This window comes from Peromyscus eremicus, chromosome 1, assembly GCF_949786415.1.
Source record: "Peromyscus eremicus chromosome 1, PerEre_H2_v1, whole genome shotgun sequence".
In the NCBI taxonomy this organism is placed as follows: domain Eukaryota; kingdom Metazoa; phylum Chordata; class Mammalia; order Rodentia; family Cricetidae; genus Peromyscus; species Peromyscus eremicus.
In genome coordinates this window covers 50,366,994-50,386,295 of record NC_081416.1, presented here as the reverse complement: position 1 = coordinate 50,386,295, position 19,302 = coordinate 50,366,994, and the positions used below count along the sequence as shown (strand labels likewise).

Below are 19,302 nucleotides of genomic sequence, written 5' to 3'. Positions count from 1 at the left end.
AACACTCATATCAATTAATAATCAAGACAATATTCCCACAGATATTGTGATGGTTTGAGTAACAATGTTTTCGCTGCCTGGGGGCCAGCCTCTAGCAGCACAGGGTTCACAGGGAAATCCAGAGTTGGCCAGGCGTACTATGACTTTTTTATCTGAGGGGGTTAAGGGAAAAAGTGTAGATGGATGTTTCTTTCCCACCTGCCGGTTCCCAAATTACCACACAGAAGCTTATATTAATTGTAAATGCTTGGCCAATAGCTCAGGCTTATCTTATTACTAACTAGCTCTAGCACAGCCATATCTTATGGGAACTGCAAAAGTTAAAGGCCAGCGCAGCTGCTTGACCAAGATCCAGCAAAGCTGAGCCACATGATGGCCGCCGTGCCACCTTTGGTTTTCATCTCCACCTGTTGCATGCTTGGGAGACTTTTAATATCCGTACAATTTGAGGATATTGGATTGATGGAAATTTCTTATGAACCATTTATGCCTTCTCCAAGGAATATTGCTTCTAAGCTTCCCCAGAAAAGTCCTGAACATACCACCCCTCCCACTTTTAGGGAGATATCCTTATCTACTGGAAGGTCTTCCTTATGCTTTGGAGGTTGTGACACACATAAAGAAGCCAGAGGTCTCTTTATGAGGCTATGAGATGTTTTCAAACTTCTGTCCTTGTACTTACTCAGGAACAAGATGATCAAAACAAAGTAAACTTAAAAAGGTTAACAAGATTCGCTGGGCTAGAGGAGTTGGTTACAGATCAGATTGCAAGCCTCTTCCCATTATACACTCAGACAATTATGTGACATATACATATAACAAAGTTAGATTAGCTGAAGTTACCATGTCAGAATTTGAATAATAACTGCAACAATTTTGGCCTGATGATTTTTGTTGGGCATTCTGACCTTTAAGAGTTAATAGTACACTTGCTTGGGACATAGCAATATGCCTGGGCTGGCTTGAAGATTTTGTATTGGTCTAGCATCCTTGAAGCAACCAAAGCCACCAGCCTGAGGACAGGCTATCATATGCCTCTAGATTCTTAAAAATTGGGCTATGGATTAATAAGTAAAGATGATAACTCTGTTCATCAATGATGTCAAAACCTGAGGGAAAATGACTGAAAATGAGAAATCTATTCTGTCATAAGTTACCAATGATGACAAAAAGATTAATAAAAAAACATGAAACACATATCCAAAACCAAAAATGATATGATCTTTGTTTTGGAACAACAAGAATCCATCTTTGATTAATAAGTTCTGTATAAATAAAAAAGCACTCTGCCTGCTAGAGAGAGAGTCAGGCTGCAAGATTTTTGTCGCTACCATGGCCTGGCTTACCTCCTTCCCCTGCCGACTCCTTACATCCTCTGCTGGGACCTGTCCGCTGCTGGGGGATGGCTCCTGGCATAGCTCTTACATTTTAAGTTAACCCATATTCCTTATTTATGCTCTGCTGTGTGGCATTACCTTTATTAGCATGGCACATTCATCTCCTGCTCTGTCGATGTCGGCTGGCAACTCCTCTGACTCCGCCCTCCTTCTTCCCATCATTCTCAGTTTGGCTTTCCCTCCTAACTTCCTCTCTGGCTACTGGCCTGTCAGCTTTTTATTAACCAATGATAGTAATACATATTTATAGTGTACAGAGGATTATTCTGCAGCAAAAAAGACACTCTTGATTTCCTTCTTTTATTATTCTTCTGTATTCTTTTTCTCTTTTCTTATCTCCAGAAATGTTCCTCTGTCTCTCTTGATGTTTTCCTTCTAACTCTTTGTTCTTTTTTACTCTTTCCCTTACAGCTTATATACCCTAGCAAAATCTTTCAGGCAGTATAAATATTACAGTGTGGTTACATTCTATTTTTCAAGTGAATACAAGTAAAAAAACCCAGCAAGTTTTCCATGTTCCTTACATGATTAAACATTTTATCCCAAGAACTCGTGTACATTCATATCCTAGCAATCTGTTATGAATTAATAGTGTAGGCAAGCAAGGCACTTTTTTTTTTTTTACTGGCAAGCTGTGTTTTTGCAGTTACAAAGAAAGGACCAATCACTTTATTACTTATCTTGAAAGGTTATCGTAAGGAATCTTAAAGGAATCACAAACTGAAAGTTTTATACATGAGAAACAATCAGTCAGCTCTACTTTAAATCTTTAGGGTGCATACCCACTCATCAATAGTTTTTTATATCAGAAGACTGAGGGCAGAAATGAGTACAAGGAATTAATTATCACTTTTGGTCATCAACCAATCCCAGAAAGAAAGGCATGTCAGCTAATGATAATTGGGCTGCTTTGTTCTTGTTCCCTGACCTTAAGGAGTTCCTCAATCAACTATGTGCCTTTTTAAAACTTTAGATTGTCTTCTTGGGTTTTTCACCTCAAAGCTATTTAACAGAAACATCTTAGTTTAACTTTAAGTTATTTTGAAAGCTTCGTTTCAGCTGTGATGCACTCTGAAACCTGTGAACACACTTCCCACATTAAAGTTAAAAGAATTTAAGTTAACTGGGCTACTGGGACTCAATTCTTTTTCTTAATCATTAGCCCAAGCCACAGTCTATACAGCTCCTCAATAGAAACTCATGTGTTCTAGCTGTGTGACACTTCTGTGTTTTATTTTTTATTATCAAAACTATATATTTTTTTCAAGACAGGGTTTCTCTGTGTAGCTTTGTGCCTTTCTTGGAACTCTCTTTGGAGACCAGGCTGGCCTCAAACTTACAGAGATCTGCCTGCCTCTGCCTCTCGAGCGCTGGGATTAAAGGCGTGCGCCCACCACTGCCCGGCTTCAAAACTCTATTTAAACTAACATTATTATTATCAATTAAACAGTACAGCTTAGGGAGAAATCATCTTCATAATAATCCACAGGTAAAAATGCCCAGTAGAATGGGATGTTTCCATGAGATAAACACACTACATTACAGGGAGTGGGAATCTCCCTACACCCATTCACATCATACCAGATACCAGAGAAAGATGGCAGCAGCAAGCATGTGAAGGCACAGCAGAAGCTAAAGACATTCTGGAGTCTGTGGTCTCAGGCCTTGCCTATCTGAGATTCACCCATCAGGGATTCACTTCTTGGTGGGCTGACATACTGAAGTCAACTGTCATCTACTGCTCCTCTGACATGGCCACCAGCAAGAATGGCCCCTATAGGCTCATATATTTGAATGCTTGGTCATTAGGGAGTGGCACTACTTGACAGGGATTAAAAGATGTGGCCTTGTTGGAGGAAATGTGTCACTAGGGGTGGGCCTTGGCACTGTCAAGTGCTCAAGACAGGCCCAGGGTCTCTTTCTTCCTGTTGCCTGTGGATCTATATGTAGAACTCTCTGCTCCTTCTCCAGCACCATGTCTGCCAGCATGCCACCATGCCATGGTGATAATGGACTAAACCTCTGAAACTGTAAACAAGACCCACTAAATGCTTTCAGTTATACGAGTTTTTGTGGTCATGGTGTCTTTTCACAGCAATAGGGCACTGACTAAGACAGATATATCCACAGGTCAATACGGCAATTTCTCAATTGAGTCTATCCTCTCAGATGATTCTAGGCTTTGTCAGGTTGACAATCTAAGCTAACCAGGCTAGTTCTCATCAATAGATGAATGAATAAATAAAATATGGTGTGTACACAATTCAGCCATAAGGAAGAAAGAAACTATGTCATCTGAAGGAAAATGGATGGAACTAGAGATTTTTGCACTAAGTGGAATAAGCCAAACTCAGAAAGCTAAATGTCACATTTTCTTTTATAGTTGGAATTTATATTAAATACGTGGTCTTACATATTCAAATCTGTATTTTATGTATCATATAGATGACATAAAAGTAGAATGTGGACTTTGGGAAAAGAATGTAATTAGAGGGAGGTAGGACAGGAGAGGGTAATGGGGATGAATATGGCCAGAGTACATGATATACTTGAATAAAAATGTCATTATAAAACCCATGACTTTGTACAATGAGTATGTGCCAATAATAGTGTATGGAGGGAGGTCTGTGGGTGAGTAGGGAGGAACGTTCTTGGCAGAAGGAAATGGCAGTGGAAAGGTTTCCCTGAGGTGGAGCGGCTAGCAAGACGGAAGTCAGGCTCAGCAGAGGAAAACAGAACTGACTGAGGAGCCCAGGGAGGTCTGACTGCAGGGGTGTGGCTATCATTGGAGGGTCTTTGGTTTTTATGACTATGAATTAGAAAGATCTATAGGAGGCTGCTGAACTAGAGGTCTGACTGCAAGGGTCTGGCTAACATTGGAGGGTCTTTGGTTTTTATGACTATGAATTAGAAAGATCTATAGGAGGCCGCTGAACTAGAGGTCTGACTGCAGGAGTCTGGCTAACATTGGAGGGTCTTCGGTTTTTCTGACTATGAATTAGAAAGATCTATAGGAGGCTGCTGAACTAGGGACTGACATGATTAGATGTATATCAATGATTTTTTACATGTTTAAAAGATATATTCATTTCATGCGTATGAATGTTTTGCCTGCAGATGTGTTTGTGCACTGCATGTATGCCTAGTGCCTGCAGAGGTCAGAAGAGGGCATCAGATCCCCTGGAACTGGAGTTATACATGGTTGTGAGCTACCATGTAGGTGCTGAAAATTTAACCTAGCTCTTCTGCAAGAGCAACAAGTACTTTTAACCATCAAATCATCTCTCCATTGATGGATTTGTTTAAGATTGAATCTTAGGGGAGGTGAAGAATAAATGTAGCTGACTTCTGGGTTTATGAAGGGAAAGGAAAAAAGTCTGGGAGACTATTTGAGGCTGCTGAAATAACCTAAGTTGGAAAAGTAGGTAGTCTAGGCCTAGGGGGAGTAGATGTGGAGTGATTATCCTGAAAATGTTTTGAATGTATAGTTGCTAAAATTTCTTAATGAATGACCTTATTATCATCATTGCTGTCATCATGTTTTCCCTTGTGATCAGCACTGTAGAAGTGACAGGACACATGAGCCACACAGCCTGGACTGTAGAGGGAGAAGACGTGAATTCAAATACAGTTTCGCCATGTGCTGGCTAGTTTTTGCCAGCTTGACACAAATAGGTCATGTGGGAAAGAGGGAATCTCCACTGAGGAATTGCTTCCATCAGAGTAGTGTGTGGACATGTCGGCGGGGGTGGAGGGGGGGGAGTTCTTCATTGCTAATTGATACAGGAGGGCCCAGCCCACTGTGGGCAGTGCCATCCCTAGGCAGGTGGGCCTGGGCTGTACAAGAAAAGTGGCCTAGAAAACCAGAGGAAGCAACTCAGTAAGCAGTGTTCCTTTGTGGTTCCTTCTTTAAGTTCCTGACTTGCTTTCCCTCATTGATGGGCTATAAACTGTAAGTCAAATAAATCTCTTTCTCTCCAAGTTGCTTTTTAAAATATATATATTATTTTTATTTTAATTTTTTTCATTTTGCGTACCAACCACAGTTCCCCCACCCTCCCCTCCTTTCACTCCACCCCCCACATCCCCCCATCCATTCCTCAGAGAGGGTAAGGCCTCCCATGGGGAGTCAACAAGGTCTGGAATATCAAGTTGAGGCAGGCCCAAGCCCCTCCCCGCTGCATCAAGGCTGGGTAATGCCACCATAGGGAGTGGGCTCCAAAAAGCCAGTTCATACACCAGGGATAAATCCAAGTCCCACTGCCAGGAGCATCACAAGCAGACCAAGCAGCTGTCACTCACATTCAGAGGGTCTGGTTCAGTTCCCTGCAGGCTCCCCAGCTGTCCAATCAGAGTCCATGAGCTCCCCCTAGCTTGGGTCAGCTGTCTCTGTGGGTTTCCCCATCATGATATTGACTGAAGATCAACTCTTGTCAGCTGTAGGGTTCCCTGGTAGAATTTTTGGGTCACTTATGTATACTATCATATCATCTGCAAATAGTGAAAGTTTGACATCTTCCTTTCCAATGTGTATGCCCTTGATCTCCTTTTGTTGTCTTATTGCTCTAGTTAGAACTTGGAGTACTACTATATTGAATAGATATGGAGATAGTGGACAGCCTTGTCTTGTTCCTGATTTTAGTGGAATCGCTTTGAGTTTCTCTCCATTTGATGGTGGCTGTTGGCTTGCTGTAAATTGCCTTTTTTATGTTTAGGAATGTTCCCTGTATTCCTGATCTCTCCAAAACCTTTATCATGAAGGGGTGTTGGATTTTGTTGAAGGTTTTTCAGCATCTAATTAGATGATCATGTGTTTTTTTTTCTTTCAGTTTGCTTATATGGTGGGTTACATTAACAGATTTTCATATGTTGAACCATCCCTGTATCTCTGGGATGAAGCCTACTTGATTATGGTGGATGAATTTTTTGATGTGTTCTTGGATTTGGTTTGCCAGTATTTTATTGAGTAATTTTGCATCAATGTTCATGAGGGAGATTGTTCTGTAATTCTATTTCTTTGTTGCATCTTTGTGTGGTTTTGGTATCAGGGTAACTGTAGCCTCATTAAAAGAATTTGGTAATGTTCCTTCTGTTTCTATTGTGTGGAACAATTTGAAGAGTATTAGTATTAGCTCTTTTTTGAAATTCTGGTAGAATTCTATGCTGAAACCATCTGGCTCTAGGCTTTTTTTGGTTTGGAGACTTTTAATTACTGCTTCTATTTCCTTAGGGGTTATAGGTATATGTAAATTGTTTATCTGATCTTGATTTTAGTATATGGTACCTATCCAGAAAACTGTACATTTCCTTCAGATTTTCCAGTTGTGTGGAGTACGATTTTTTGAAGTATGACCTGATGATTCTCTGGATTTCCTCAGTGTCTGTTGTTATGTCCCCCTTTTCATTTCTGATTTTGTTAATTTTGATATTCTTTCTCTCTACCTTTTGGTTAGTTTGGATAAGGGTTTGTCTGTCTTGCTGATTTTTGTCAAAGAACCAACTCTTTGTTTCATTGATTCTTTGTATTATTTTGTTTGTTTCAGCCTTCAATTTGATTATTTCCTGTTGTCTATTCCTCCTGAGTGATCTTTCTTTCTTTCTTTCTTTCTTTCTTTCTTTCTTTCTTTCTTTCTTTCTTTCTTTCTTTCTTTCTTTCTTTCTTTTTTTTGTTCTAGTGCTTCAGATATGCTGCTAAGTTGCTAGTGTGAGATTTCTCCAAATTCTTTATGTGGGCACTTAGTGCTATGAACTTTCCTCTTGGCACTGCTTTAAAAATGTCCCATAAATTTGGGTATTCATTTTCATTGAGTTCTAGGAAGTTTTTAATTTCTTTCTTTATTTCTTCCTTGATCCAGTGGTGATTCAGTTGAGAGTTGTTCAGTTTCCATGAGTTTGTAGGCTTTATGTAATTTGTGTTCTTGTTGAATTCTAACTTTAAGCCATGGTGATCTGATAAGATACAGGGGGTTATTACAATTTTTTTTTGTATCTGTTAAGATTTGTTTTGTGACCAAGTATGTGGTCAGTTTGAGGAAAGGTTCCATGAGGTCCTGAGAAGAAAGTATATTCTTTTGTGTTTAGGTGAAATGTTCTATAGATGTCTTTTAAGTCCATTTGAGCCATAACATCTGTTAGTTCCCTTATTTCTCTGTTATGTTTCTGTGTGGCAGACCTGTCCATTGATGAGAGTAGGATGTTGAAGTCTCCTACTATTAGTATGTGAGGTTTGATGTGTGATCTAAGCTTTAGTAATATTTCTTTTACAAATGTGAGTGTCCTTGTATTTGGGGCATTAATGTTCAGAATTGAGACATCATCTTGATGGATTTTTCCTGTGATGAATATAAAATGTCTTTCTCCATATCTTTTGATTAATTTTAGTTTGAAGTCTATTTTGTTAGATATTAGGATAGCTACACCAGCTTGTTTCTTAAGTCCATTTGATTGGAAATCTTTTCCCAACCCTTTACTCTGAGGTAATGTCTGTCTTTGAAGTTGAGGTGTGTTTCTTGTATGGAGCAGAAGGATGCATCCTGTTTTTGTACTCATTCTGCTAGCCTGTGTCTTTTTATAGGTGAATTGAGTCCACTGATATTAAGAGATATTAATGACCAATGAGTGTTAATTCCTCTTATTTTTTGGTTTTGTTGTTGTTTTGGTAGTGTGTGTATGTTTCCCTTCTTTGGGGTTTGTTTTTGTTTTTTGTTTGTTTTTGGTGCTGTGGGATGGTCTGTATGTCAAATGTGTTGCTGATTGGTCAATAAATAAATCACTGATTGGCCAGTGGCCAGGCAGGAAGTATAGGCGGGACTAACAGAGAGGAGAATTGAGAGAACAGGAAGCTGAGTCAGGGAGACTCTGCCAGCTGCCATCAGGACAAGGAAGATGTAAAGTACCGGTAAGCCACAAGCCACGTGGCAAGGTATAGATTTATAGAAATGGATTAATTTAAGCTGTAAGAACAGTTAGCAAGAAGCCTGCCACTGCCATACAGTTTGTAACCAATACAAGTCTCTGTTTATTTGGTTGGGTCTGAGTGGCTGTGGGACTGGCGGGTGTCAGAGATTTGTCCTGACTGTGGGCCAGTCAGGAAAACTCTAGCTACATTTTGGTTTTGGTTTTTTGAGACAGGGTTTCTCTGTGTAGCTTTGTGCCTTTCCTGGATCTCGCTCTGTAGACCAGGCTGGCCTCAAACTCACAAAGATCCAACTGCCTCTGCCTCCCAAGTGCTGGGATTAAAGGCATGGACCACCACTGCCCAGCCTTTGGGTTTTACTGGTGTGGGATTATCTATTGCCTGTGTTTTCGTGGGTGTAGCTAACTTCCTTGGGTTGGAGCTTTCCTTCTTGTACTTTTCTGAAGGGCTGGTTTTGTGATAAGTATTGTTTAAATCTAGTTTTGTCATGGAATATCTTGTTTTCTCTGTCTATAGTGATTGAAAGTTTTGTTGGGCATAGTAATCTCAGCTGGCATCCATGGTCTCTTAGTGTCTGCAAAATGTCTGCTTAGGACCTTCTGGATTGCATAATCTCTATTGAGAAGTCAGGTGTAATTCTGATAAGTCTGCATTTATATGCTACTTGTTTTTTTTCCTTTGCAGCTGTGCAGCTGTTAATATTCTTTCTTTATTCTGTATGTTTAGTGTTTTGATTATTATGTCGCAGGGGTTTTTTTTTTGTTCAGTCTATCTGGTGTTCTATAAGCTTCTTTTTTTTTTTTTTTGTTTTTTGTTTTTTGTTTTTGTTTTTCAAGACAGGGTTTCTCTGTGTAGCTTTGCGCCTTTCCTGGGACTCACTTGGTAGCCCAGGCTGGCCTCGAACTCACAGAGATCCGCCTGGCTCTGCCTCCCGAGTGCTGGGATTAAAGGCGTGCGCCACCACCGCCCGGCCTATAAGCTTCTTGTATCTTCATAGTCATGTCCTTCTTTAGGTTGGGAAAGTTTTTTTCTATGATTTTGTTGAATATATTTTATGTACCTTTGAGCTGGAATTCTTCTTCTTTTATCCCTATTATTCTTAGGTTTGGTCTTTTCGTGGTGTTCCAGATTTTGTGGATGTTTTATGTTAAGAATTTGTTGGATTTAACATTTTCTTTGACCAATGAGTCAATTTCCTCTATAGTATCTTCAATGCCTGAGATTCTCTTTTCCATCTCTTTTATTCTGTTGACTATGCTTGCATCTGTAGTTCCTGTTCATTTACCCAGATTTTCCATTTCCAGAATTCCCTCAGTTTGTGTTTTCTTTATTGCCTCTATTTCAATTTTCAAGTCTTGAACTGTTTCCTTTACCTGTTTGATTGTTTTTTCTTGGCTTTCTTTAGCAGATTTATTGATTTCTTCTAATTTTTTGATTGTCTTTTACTCCATTTATTTAAGGGAATTTTAAATTTCCTCTTTAAGGGCCTCTATCATCTCCATAAAGTTATTTTTTAGGTCTTTTTCTTCTGCTTCATCTGTGTTGGGGTATTCAGGTTATGCTGTTGTAGAACTGCTAGGTTCTGGTGGTGCCATATTGCTCTTTATATTGTTGAATGTATTCTTCCACTGCTGTCTACTCATCTGGGTTGAGGTAATTATAAATACAGATGTTGATTCTTTCTACAATCTGTGCATGTGGTATCTGTGCCTCCAGTGGCCTCTGATGCCTCAGGGGAAGGTAGACTTGTAACCGGCTGCTTCCAAGTTGCTTTTGACCAGCATTTTATTTCAGTAACAAAAAAGTGAACTAGAACACATGAATTACTGGCAGGTGCACTATGGCAAATCACTAAACCTTGATGAGCCCTGATTTTTTTCCTATTTCTTGTCCTTACAGAATTGACAATTCTCCTCTGTGTTTAATATGAAGTGATATAACAGGCAAAAGTACACTGAATAGAAATAACATGGTAGGTAGTGAATCAGTAAATGTTAATTACTTGGTTTTCTAGAGCATTGAGTTAATTGATCAGGTACTTATTGGAAACTGCTATGGTGTAGATATGATTTCCCCCTAAAGGTTCATGTGCTGGAAGCTTGCATCTACTGTTGTGATATTGAGTGGTGGTGAGACCTTTGAGAGGTGTGGCTTGTAGAACGTGACTGGGTCATGGCCCCCTTTGTGAAAGGTTTAGTGCTGGTCTTTTGGAGTTGGTTAGATATCTTGGGGATGGACAAGCTCCTGAGAAAGTAGCTTGATATAAAAGCTTGAGACTGCATCTCCCTAGTGGCTTACTTCCTCTCTTTTCTCATGATGTTAGAGTGTGATGAACACAGGGGATCCTCAGCAGATGCTCCTGTCTAAATCTAAATCTTCCAGCTGTCAGAATCAGGAGCCAAATAAACTCCTCTCTCTCTCTCTCTCTCTCTCTCTCTCTCTCTCTCTCTCTCTCTCTCTCTCATACAATAAAATACTCACTTGCAGTCATTTAAAAAATTTATTTTTTTTGAGAAAGGTCTCAAATGTTGTTCTGGATGTCTTAGAACTCGCTCTGTAGACAAGGCTAGCCTTGATCTCAGAGATCCACCTGCCTCTGCCTCCTGAGTGCTGGGATTAAAGGTGTGTTCTGCTACACCGGGCTTGTGGGTATTTTCTTATAAACCACACAAACATTAAAACAAACATACAAACGTCTGCACTAAACACACCAGGAGGACAGCATCAGTAGATCACGTGTGATGCATCTAGCAGTTTTGACTGACACAGAGATGTCCTTCGTGCCATTTTATTTTCCTCTTATCCAAGTGACCTTTAACCTTACTTCTCCAGCCTTTATTGCTCTCTGCAGTTGTATAGCCTCTATTGACTCCTGGTTGTTGATTTAACTTTATGAGACATAAAAACGTACTTGACACTAGCATGTGAGAGAAAGACCAATCAAAGGAAAGTTGATGGACTGAGTCTAACAGAGGCTGATAGGAAACAGATGGGCTGTGCCTGACTCTTATCCAACATTCTAATTCTTTGAGTCTAAAGGTGAAGGATCATTTTAAAATTTCTCTACTAAGGTTTGAATATGATTTGTCCCCCTCGAATTGATGTGAGAGTTTAGAGGTGCCAGGAGTGTCTGCAGAGTATAAAGGTGGAAAGATTAGAAAATGATTGGTTTGTTAGGTCATTAGGGTGGGGCTCTTATGCTTCAATTCTTGTAGCCTTATATGGAACAGCAGAGAGAATGCACACACACACACACACACACACACACACACACACATGCATACATACATTTCTGCCATTATGCAGTACAGTAAAGATAAATTCCTTTCTTTCTTTTTAATTAATTATTCTGCTCTAGGTATTTGGTGAAAGTAACAACACCAACAAAACTAGACTAATGCACTACCATTTGACACCTTGAGAAATGTCTTCTCTGGATGTTCTTTTTGAGTTAGTCCATTCTTTGGAAGAGCTTCTCAGCAGAGTCACCACAGGATGGTGAAGGCTGACACACAGCACAGCATACGGCATCGTATTGGGAGGTGTTTGTGCTAGTCAATGAAGTTCCTAAGGTAACTAATTATAGAAAGATGAAGATTGTTCACTTACAGTTTTGGAGATTCCAGTTCAAGACTGGGTGGGAGCATTCACTCAGGCATTTAATGGGCATGCCACACGGCAGTGGTGGAGAGCATGTGGTGATTCTATGAAGCGAAGGAGGAAGAAGGGGCCAGGGCCTCCAAATCCTCTTTGAGGTCATACCACCAGTGATATAAGGATCTTTTACAAGGCTGCAATCTCAAAGGTTCAGATTCTCCTGTCAGTGTCAACCTGAGGACTAAGTCTTTGAAGATTTATGTATTTTTGAGGTATCCAAATGATACATGTGCTTAAAATGAAATAAAATGGTTTACAGTGGTTTTTTATTTTAATTTTTTACATGTATTACATCCCAGCTGCAGTTTCCTCTCCCTCCCCACTCCTCTCATCCCCCCATCTCCTCTCCCTCAGATCCACTCCTCTTCCCTTTCCCAAAAAGAAAAAAAGAAAGAAAAAAAGAAGAGCAGACCTCCCAGGGATATCCCCTGAACATGGCACAACAAATTACAATAAGACAAACTCTCATATTAAGCTAGATGAGGTGACCCACTAGGAGGAAAAGGGTCCCAAGAACAGGCAAAACAGTGAGAGACACTCTTACTCTGACTGTTAGGAGTCCCACAAGAACACCCAGCTACACAGCCATAACTTAGATGCAGGGGACCATGATTGTCACTTAAGTCTCTGTGAGTCCCTATGAGGCCTGCTTAGTTGATTCTGTGGGTGGTGTTCTCCCAGTGCCCTCAATCCATCTGGCTCCTACAATCCTTCCTCCTCCTCTTCTGTGGGGTTCTTCTGGATTTGCCTACTGTTTGGTTGTGAATCTCTGGACTTACTCCCATTAATTGCTGGGTGAAGCCTCTCTGAAGAGGGCGAGGCACCAATCTCTATGAGTATAACAGAATATCATTAGGAATCATTTCACTGATTTTTTTTTTTGCCAGTTGTATTTGGATCCATCCTGGGTCTCTGGGCTGCCCTGACTCTGGTTCCTGGCCATCCACACAGTATCAGGCATGGGCTCCCTTTTGTATCATGGGCCTCAGGTTAGACCAGTCAATGGTTGACCACTTCCACAAGTTCTAGCAGTGGTTCCTAAACTCGAGTTGCAGTAGAATAGCCAGAAGGCTTGGTGTAGGACAGATGACAGGGCCCCATTTCTGGAGTTTCATTTTTGAAAATAAAGTATAATTACTGTTGTGGTTTGAGCTAGAATGGCTCCTATATGTTTGAATGCTTGATCCCAGTTAGCGGAACTGTTTAGGAGAGATTAGAAGGAATGGCCTTGTTGGAGGAGGTGTTTAACTGGGGGTAGGCTTTGAGGTTTCAAAAGGCCACATAGACCTAGCCCCCCCCCCCTCTGCAAATTACAGATTAGTGTGAGCTCTCAGTTACTGCTCCAGTGCTATACCTGCCTGCCTGCCTGCTGCCATGTTTCTCACCACTATGATTATGGCCTAGCCCTCTGAAACTGTAAGCAAGCCCCTAATTAAATGATTTCTTTTATAAGTTGCCTTGCTCATGGTGTCTCCTTTCAGCAATAGAACAGTAACTAAGACAAATACATCATTTTCCTCCCTTCCCTTTCCTCCCTCTAATCTTTCCCATGTATTCCCCAACCCCTGGCTCTCTCTCAAATTCATGGCCTTCTTTTCTCAAATTGTTATATTGTTACACACACACACACACACACACACACACACACACACACACACCCTGCTCAGTCCATATAATATTACTTGTACATATATGATTTCAGGCTTGAAAACTTGGTACTGGATAATCAATTGGCATTCTCTTCCCTGGGGAAGACTATTTCTCCCACTCTGAGCTCTCCTTAGTTGCTTTATAGTTTTTTGTGTAGGGTTGAGGCCCTATGAGCGTTCCCCCTTCCATACTAGCCTGTCTATTGGTGTGATCCATGTTCAGGTCTTGTTTAGGCAGCCATATTAGTGAGACTCCATGGGTGTAGCTTCCCTGACATTTCTAGGAGACATACTACTACAGAAAAAAGTTCATTTGGCTCTTCCACAATGACCCCTGAGCCTCAGGCATAAGAATCATGTTGCAGATGTATCAGTTGAGGCTGGGCAGCACACAAATCACTTGTTCTGTGCATTTTGATTGTGGTTTTCTGCAGTAGTCTCTATCTGCCACAAGGAAACATTTCTTTGATGAGGGTGACACCTATACTTATCTACGGGTGTAAGGACAGATATTTAGAATGTAGCTAGAAATTGTGCTGATTTAGTAAATTGGTGGTTGTAGATTTTCCTTCAAGATCCACACTTCAGTAGCTTTGGGTAGTTGACTAGGTTTCCTGTGCCAGCATGATTTCCCTCTTATTGAGTGGGTTATAAGTCCACTTAGAGAGAGGGTTCTTGGTTACTGCCAAGGTATGTGTACCCCTATTGCACTCTTAGGGTTGTGGTGCCATGCTGATCGTTGTTGTGGTTTGTAGGCATCATAGTGTGCCCCTGTTACACTCTTAGGGTTGTGGTGCCATGCTGATCGTTGTTGTGGTTTGTAGTCATCAGAGTGTGCTCCTGTTACACTCTTAGTGTTGTGGTGCCATGCTGATCGTTGTTGTGGTTTGTAGGCATCATAGTGTGCCCCTGTTACACTCTTAGGGTTGTGGTGCCATGCTGATCATTGTTGTGGTTTGTAGGCATCATAGTGTGCCCCTGTTACACTCAGGGTTGTGGTGCCATGTTGGTCATTGTTGTGGTTTGTAGGCATCATAGCTGGGTAGAACTATTAGTTGCTTCTCTTCCTAGGAAACTTGCATGGAACCTTCTGGTATCATTAAAGATAGTCTTTTTGTTTGTTTGTTTGTTTTTGTTTTTCAAGACAGGGTTTCTCTGTGTAGCTCTGGCTGTCCTGGAACTTACTTTGTAGACCAGGCTGGCCTCAAACTCACAGAGATCTGCCTGTTTCTGCCTCCCAAGAGCTGCGATTAAAGGTATGTGCCACCACCACCTGGCTACCATGAAAGATACTCTTAAGGGAGGAAAATTTTAGGTTGGATTCAGCTTAGATTCTTTGGGTCCTATGTCTGAAGTATATGGTGTCTTCAGAAGTAAAGACTTACCTTTCACACTTGGGAGGCAATTAAGGGCAACATCAATAGCCTATGTTTTGGGAGTCTCTTGGACAACCCTGACTGGCAATTCAAAAGGTGGTCTGTCATACCTATGGCTCTTGGGGGAGGCAACGTCAGCCCAGATGAGAAAAACTTCATTTAAACTACACACACACACACACACACACACACACACACACACACACACAGACACACAGACACACAGACACACGTAGTATCGTATTATATGTAATTTTAAGTGAATAGATTATATGATCCCTTATGACTTTTTGGACATCCTTAGTTATTTGTTCTTTTCCCCTCCTTCTTCCTTGGTATTTATCTTTCCCTTATTAGATCTTGTTAGACTTCACTAGTTTACCCCATCTCCCCAGTCAGACCACTTGTACCCTGCTGTTCTCCTCTCTATTGATACCACCTCCCTACGCTGGCAGTGGTTTCACTTTCCTGGTTTCTACAGTTAATCCAGACTGTGTATTCACCTCTGAAGAGCTGGGCCTAGGAACCTCAGATGAGTGAGGACATGAAACGTTTGTCTTTTTGGGTCTGGGTCACCTCACTCACTCTGATCTTTTCTACTTCTATCCATTTACCTGGAAAGTTTATGGTTTCATTTTTATTTAAAGTTAAACAGTATTCCATAGGGTATACCCACCACATTTTCATTATCCACTTTTCACTTGAAGGGCATTTAGGTTGTTTCCATTTCCTAGCTATTGTGAATAGAGCAGCAACATGGCTGAGTGAGTATCTGTGGAGTAGGATGTGGAGTACTTGGAGCACATGCCAAAGAACTATATTGCTGGATCATTTGATAGACTTACGTTTTGGCTTTCTGAGGGTTCCCTATACTGATTTGCTGGACCAATGTTTAATCCTACCAATAGTAAACAAGGGTTCCTTTGTCCCCAAATCCCTTCCAATACTTACTTACTTATTTATTTATTTATTTATTTATTTATTTATTTATTTATTTATTTATTTATTTATTTATTGTCAGTTGTCTTGTTGATTCTTGGCATTCTGACTGGGATAAGATGAAATTTCAAAGTTGTTTTAATTTGCATTTCCCTGATTGTTAGGGATGATGAACAGTTTTTGAAATATTTCTCAGTCATTTTATTTCTTCTTTTGAGAACTCTCTGTTCAGATTCCAAGCTCATTTTTTTAAAAAGAGTTTGTTGGGTTTTTTGTTTTTGGCTCTTTAATTTAATTATTTGAAATATAATATAATATAATTTATATTTGTATTATAATAATTTATATTATTATAATATAAATATACAATTATATTAATCCTCTGTCAGATGTATAGCTGGCAAAGATTCTCTTCCATTCTGTGGCCTTCCTCTTCTTCAATTAATTCTTTAGTCGTGTGGAGCTTTTTAGTTTTATGAGGTCCTACATACCAATTGTTAGCCTCAGTTCCTGGTCAAATGGACCCTCCACATTCCTGTATCTGTAGGCCTGGGTGAGGCCAATGACTTTTCACGTCTAACAGCCTGCTAGGTGGTGCTGAAATTGTAAATTCAGGACTAGTTTTCAAGGATATTTAAGAACAAATATCTAGACTATGCTACCTTTAAGATCTTGAAATATTCTGAATTCTGTGCTTCTGTAAGTTCTTGAGGGAAATATTACTAAGTCTTGGGCTTCTCTCCTGAAATCTTTTTACTCCATCCTCGCCCATCTATATTGTACAAGACTATCTGAGCCATCATTAAAGTGAGAAATCCACAGAGTCTGCTTAAAGAGCAAGGGAATTTATTAGGGGAAAAAAACTCATTGTACAGAACAGAATTGTCTCAGGTTCTAGAATGCTAGGGCAAAGTCTCACGCTGTTCTAGCTGTTTGAATCAGTCCTGCATGCAAGTCCCATGAGGGAGTGAAGAGGAGACTGCCTATGTGCATCCCAGATCTTAAGGGTCGCTGAGAGGCCACGCCCCAGGGGCATGGACTTTAAGGTCATAGGCAGGCAGAGCTGCTGCTTCTCTAGGGGTGGTGCTTCAAGGTCATAGACAGAACAGCTATCCACTACATCTCCCTCTTTTGTCTAACTAAGAAAGTTCTAACCTAATATAAAACTATATACAATAGGAACAATTACCAAATATTGTCCAGGAAAGGGAAAAGGTAATAACCTAAACAAAAATAGAAATACAACCAGCAAGAAAAACATCAAACAAGAGACACATACTAAAATCCAGAGATATCCAGAACATAGGTAAATGGCATGTTACAGAGATAACTCCAGTAGCTGGCCTATCCTTAAAAAAATCTAACTTTAGTATCTGAAGTGATCTTAGCTAAGATATGAAAGGATCATAGCTAACTATCTAGTCTTTAGAACATAATAATACCTGAGAAAACAGAAAATGCAAGCAAACAATTTCCGAAAATTTTGCAAGAATAGACAAAGACAGCTGGCACCCTGGACAATCGCCTAAAGTTTCTCAGCACCATTGGGGCATCCAGTTTGGCTATGGCCTAGAATATCTGCAGACAATTTTCAGAAGCAGGAATTTTGAAAGACCATCTTACTGTGTCTTGGCAAGTTTCAGTAGTCACTTTTCCTTGTGTCCTGCTCGTCTGGAAAGGACAGCATTCATACTGTCAGCAGTTGAGGTAAGGGTGGTTCTTTGCCCAGCAGGCCATTTTGTGCCAATAAGAAGACAAACTTCCAAATGGAGTGTCTTAGAAGCCCAACATTCTCTCGGGAGTAGATTGGTGTTGCCAGGAGCAATTGTGTCTCATGTTAACAGAATTCTGAGTTATCAAAACATTTAGATGCCATATTCTCTAGGTCTATGAAGTGTTTGAAGATTATCTATCCATCTGACATATGTTTCTGTAAATCTGGAAAACCTAGCTAACATAACTATAGATATTATAAACATGGGTGACTATAGTTCTGTAAGTCTTATCTACCTAAATAACCTAAGGACTAAGGCTTCACATTAACAAGGTAAAAACAATCTGTAAACAGATGTAGAGTATAAGGACAATGACCTCAAAATTGTGACAATATATAAAATACCTTAAACAGAGGTAGAAATATATAGTACAATATGATAACAATATCCTTAATATGGTATCAATATATAAAATATCCCAAACAGAGGTAGAACATACATACAGTATGATAGATATAATTTTACACTTGTATCAATATATAAAATATTTCAAATAGTAGGAACATATGTACAATATGATTATAGTTTTGAATTTGTATCAATATACAAATTATCTTAAATATGAATATGAAATGGTTTACATTTGTATCAGTATATAAGAATCCATATCAGTGTAAATTATCTAAGGCTGAGAGTTTGCTAAATTAGTTTACTAGTAGATACAAAAATCTACCTTAATAAACCATTCCTATCCACTCCCCTTTTTTCTTTTCCAAAAAAGAATCCTGAGTCTAATTTTTATTTTTTATTTTATTTATTTATTTATTTTTTTTTGTTTTTTTGAGACAAGGTTTCTCTGTGTAGCTTTGGTGCCTGTCCTGGATCTCACTCTGTAGACCAGGCTGGTCTTAAACTCACAGAGATCCGCCTGGCTCTGCCTCCCAAGTGCTGGGATTAAAGGCGTGCGCCACTACCGCCTGGCTTCTAATTTTTGTTGTTCCACCCCCAACCCTATAACAACTTATCCATAACCCTGAGAGAAATGAAAACTTTTGGGAGAGGGGGACATCATTTTTTTTTAAATTGCTTCCTGCTGTTTAGGGGGTGACAGTATCTCTGTGGGATCCTGTAAGAAAGCTAAATGGTTAAATCTTAATAGGACTAGCTGTAATGTTTGTAGCTAGTCTCAGAGTAATGGGTAAAGTTATCTGAGGTTCTGGCTAGAAGTGTAATATGATGGACCATCTCATTTTGGAACTGTCCTGAAGAGTTTGCAGTCCAAAGCCAATCATTGAGTAATATTCTTAGGTACAATGGCATCATTTTGGACCAGGTAGAATTGTTGTTATGGGGCCCCATTTTCTTCCTGGGAACTTCAGAGATTGCTTGTATTTAGAGAAGGAGAGAGCCATATTCCAACCCCAAAGCTAGCTTGACTTATAATTGAATCAGGACCACAACTATTCTAGAGTTAAAGAGACATAGAAGTTAGGCATCGAGATATTACACTATAGAATATATTGGTACCAATAGGTCCTTTCCTTCTGTTGTAGACGTCTAGGTGCCCAAAGCCTTATTTCTTGTAGATAGGTATTTCTATTATCCTGTAAAGACAAAAAAACAGAACCCTGCCCTGACCCTTGTTTGTTGAGT

General features: G+C 39.9%; 1 protein-coding gene across 3 annotated transcripts in view; it reads right to left on the bottom strand.

Annotated features, from left to right (window-relative positions):
• Positions 1 to 17,717, bottom strand: part of Ms4a18 (membrane spanning 4-domains A18) — a 51,006-nt gene extending 33,289 nt beyond the window's left edge. For all 3 annotated transcript variants that reach the window (XM_059260582.1, XM_059260602.1, XM_059260591.1), the window contains exon 1: positions 17,558 to 17,717. The gene's annotated coding sequence lies outside the window, so the exon portion shown is untranslated. The remainder of the gene's footprint in view (positions 1 to 17,557) is intronic.
• Between the last annotated feature and the right edge of the window lie 1,585 nt (positions 17,718 to 19,302).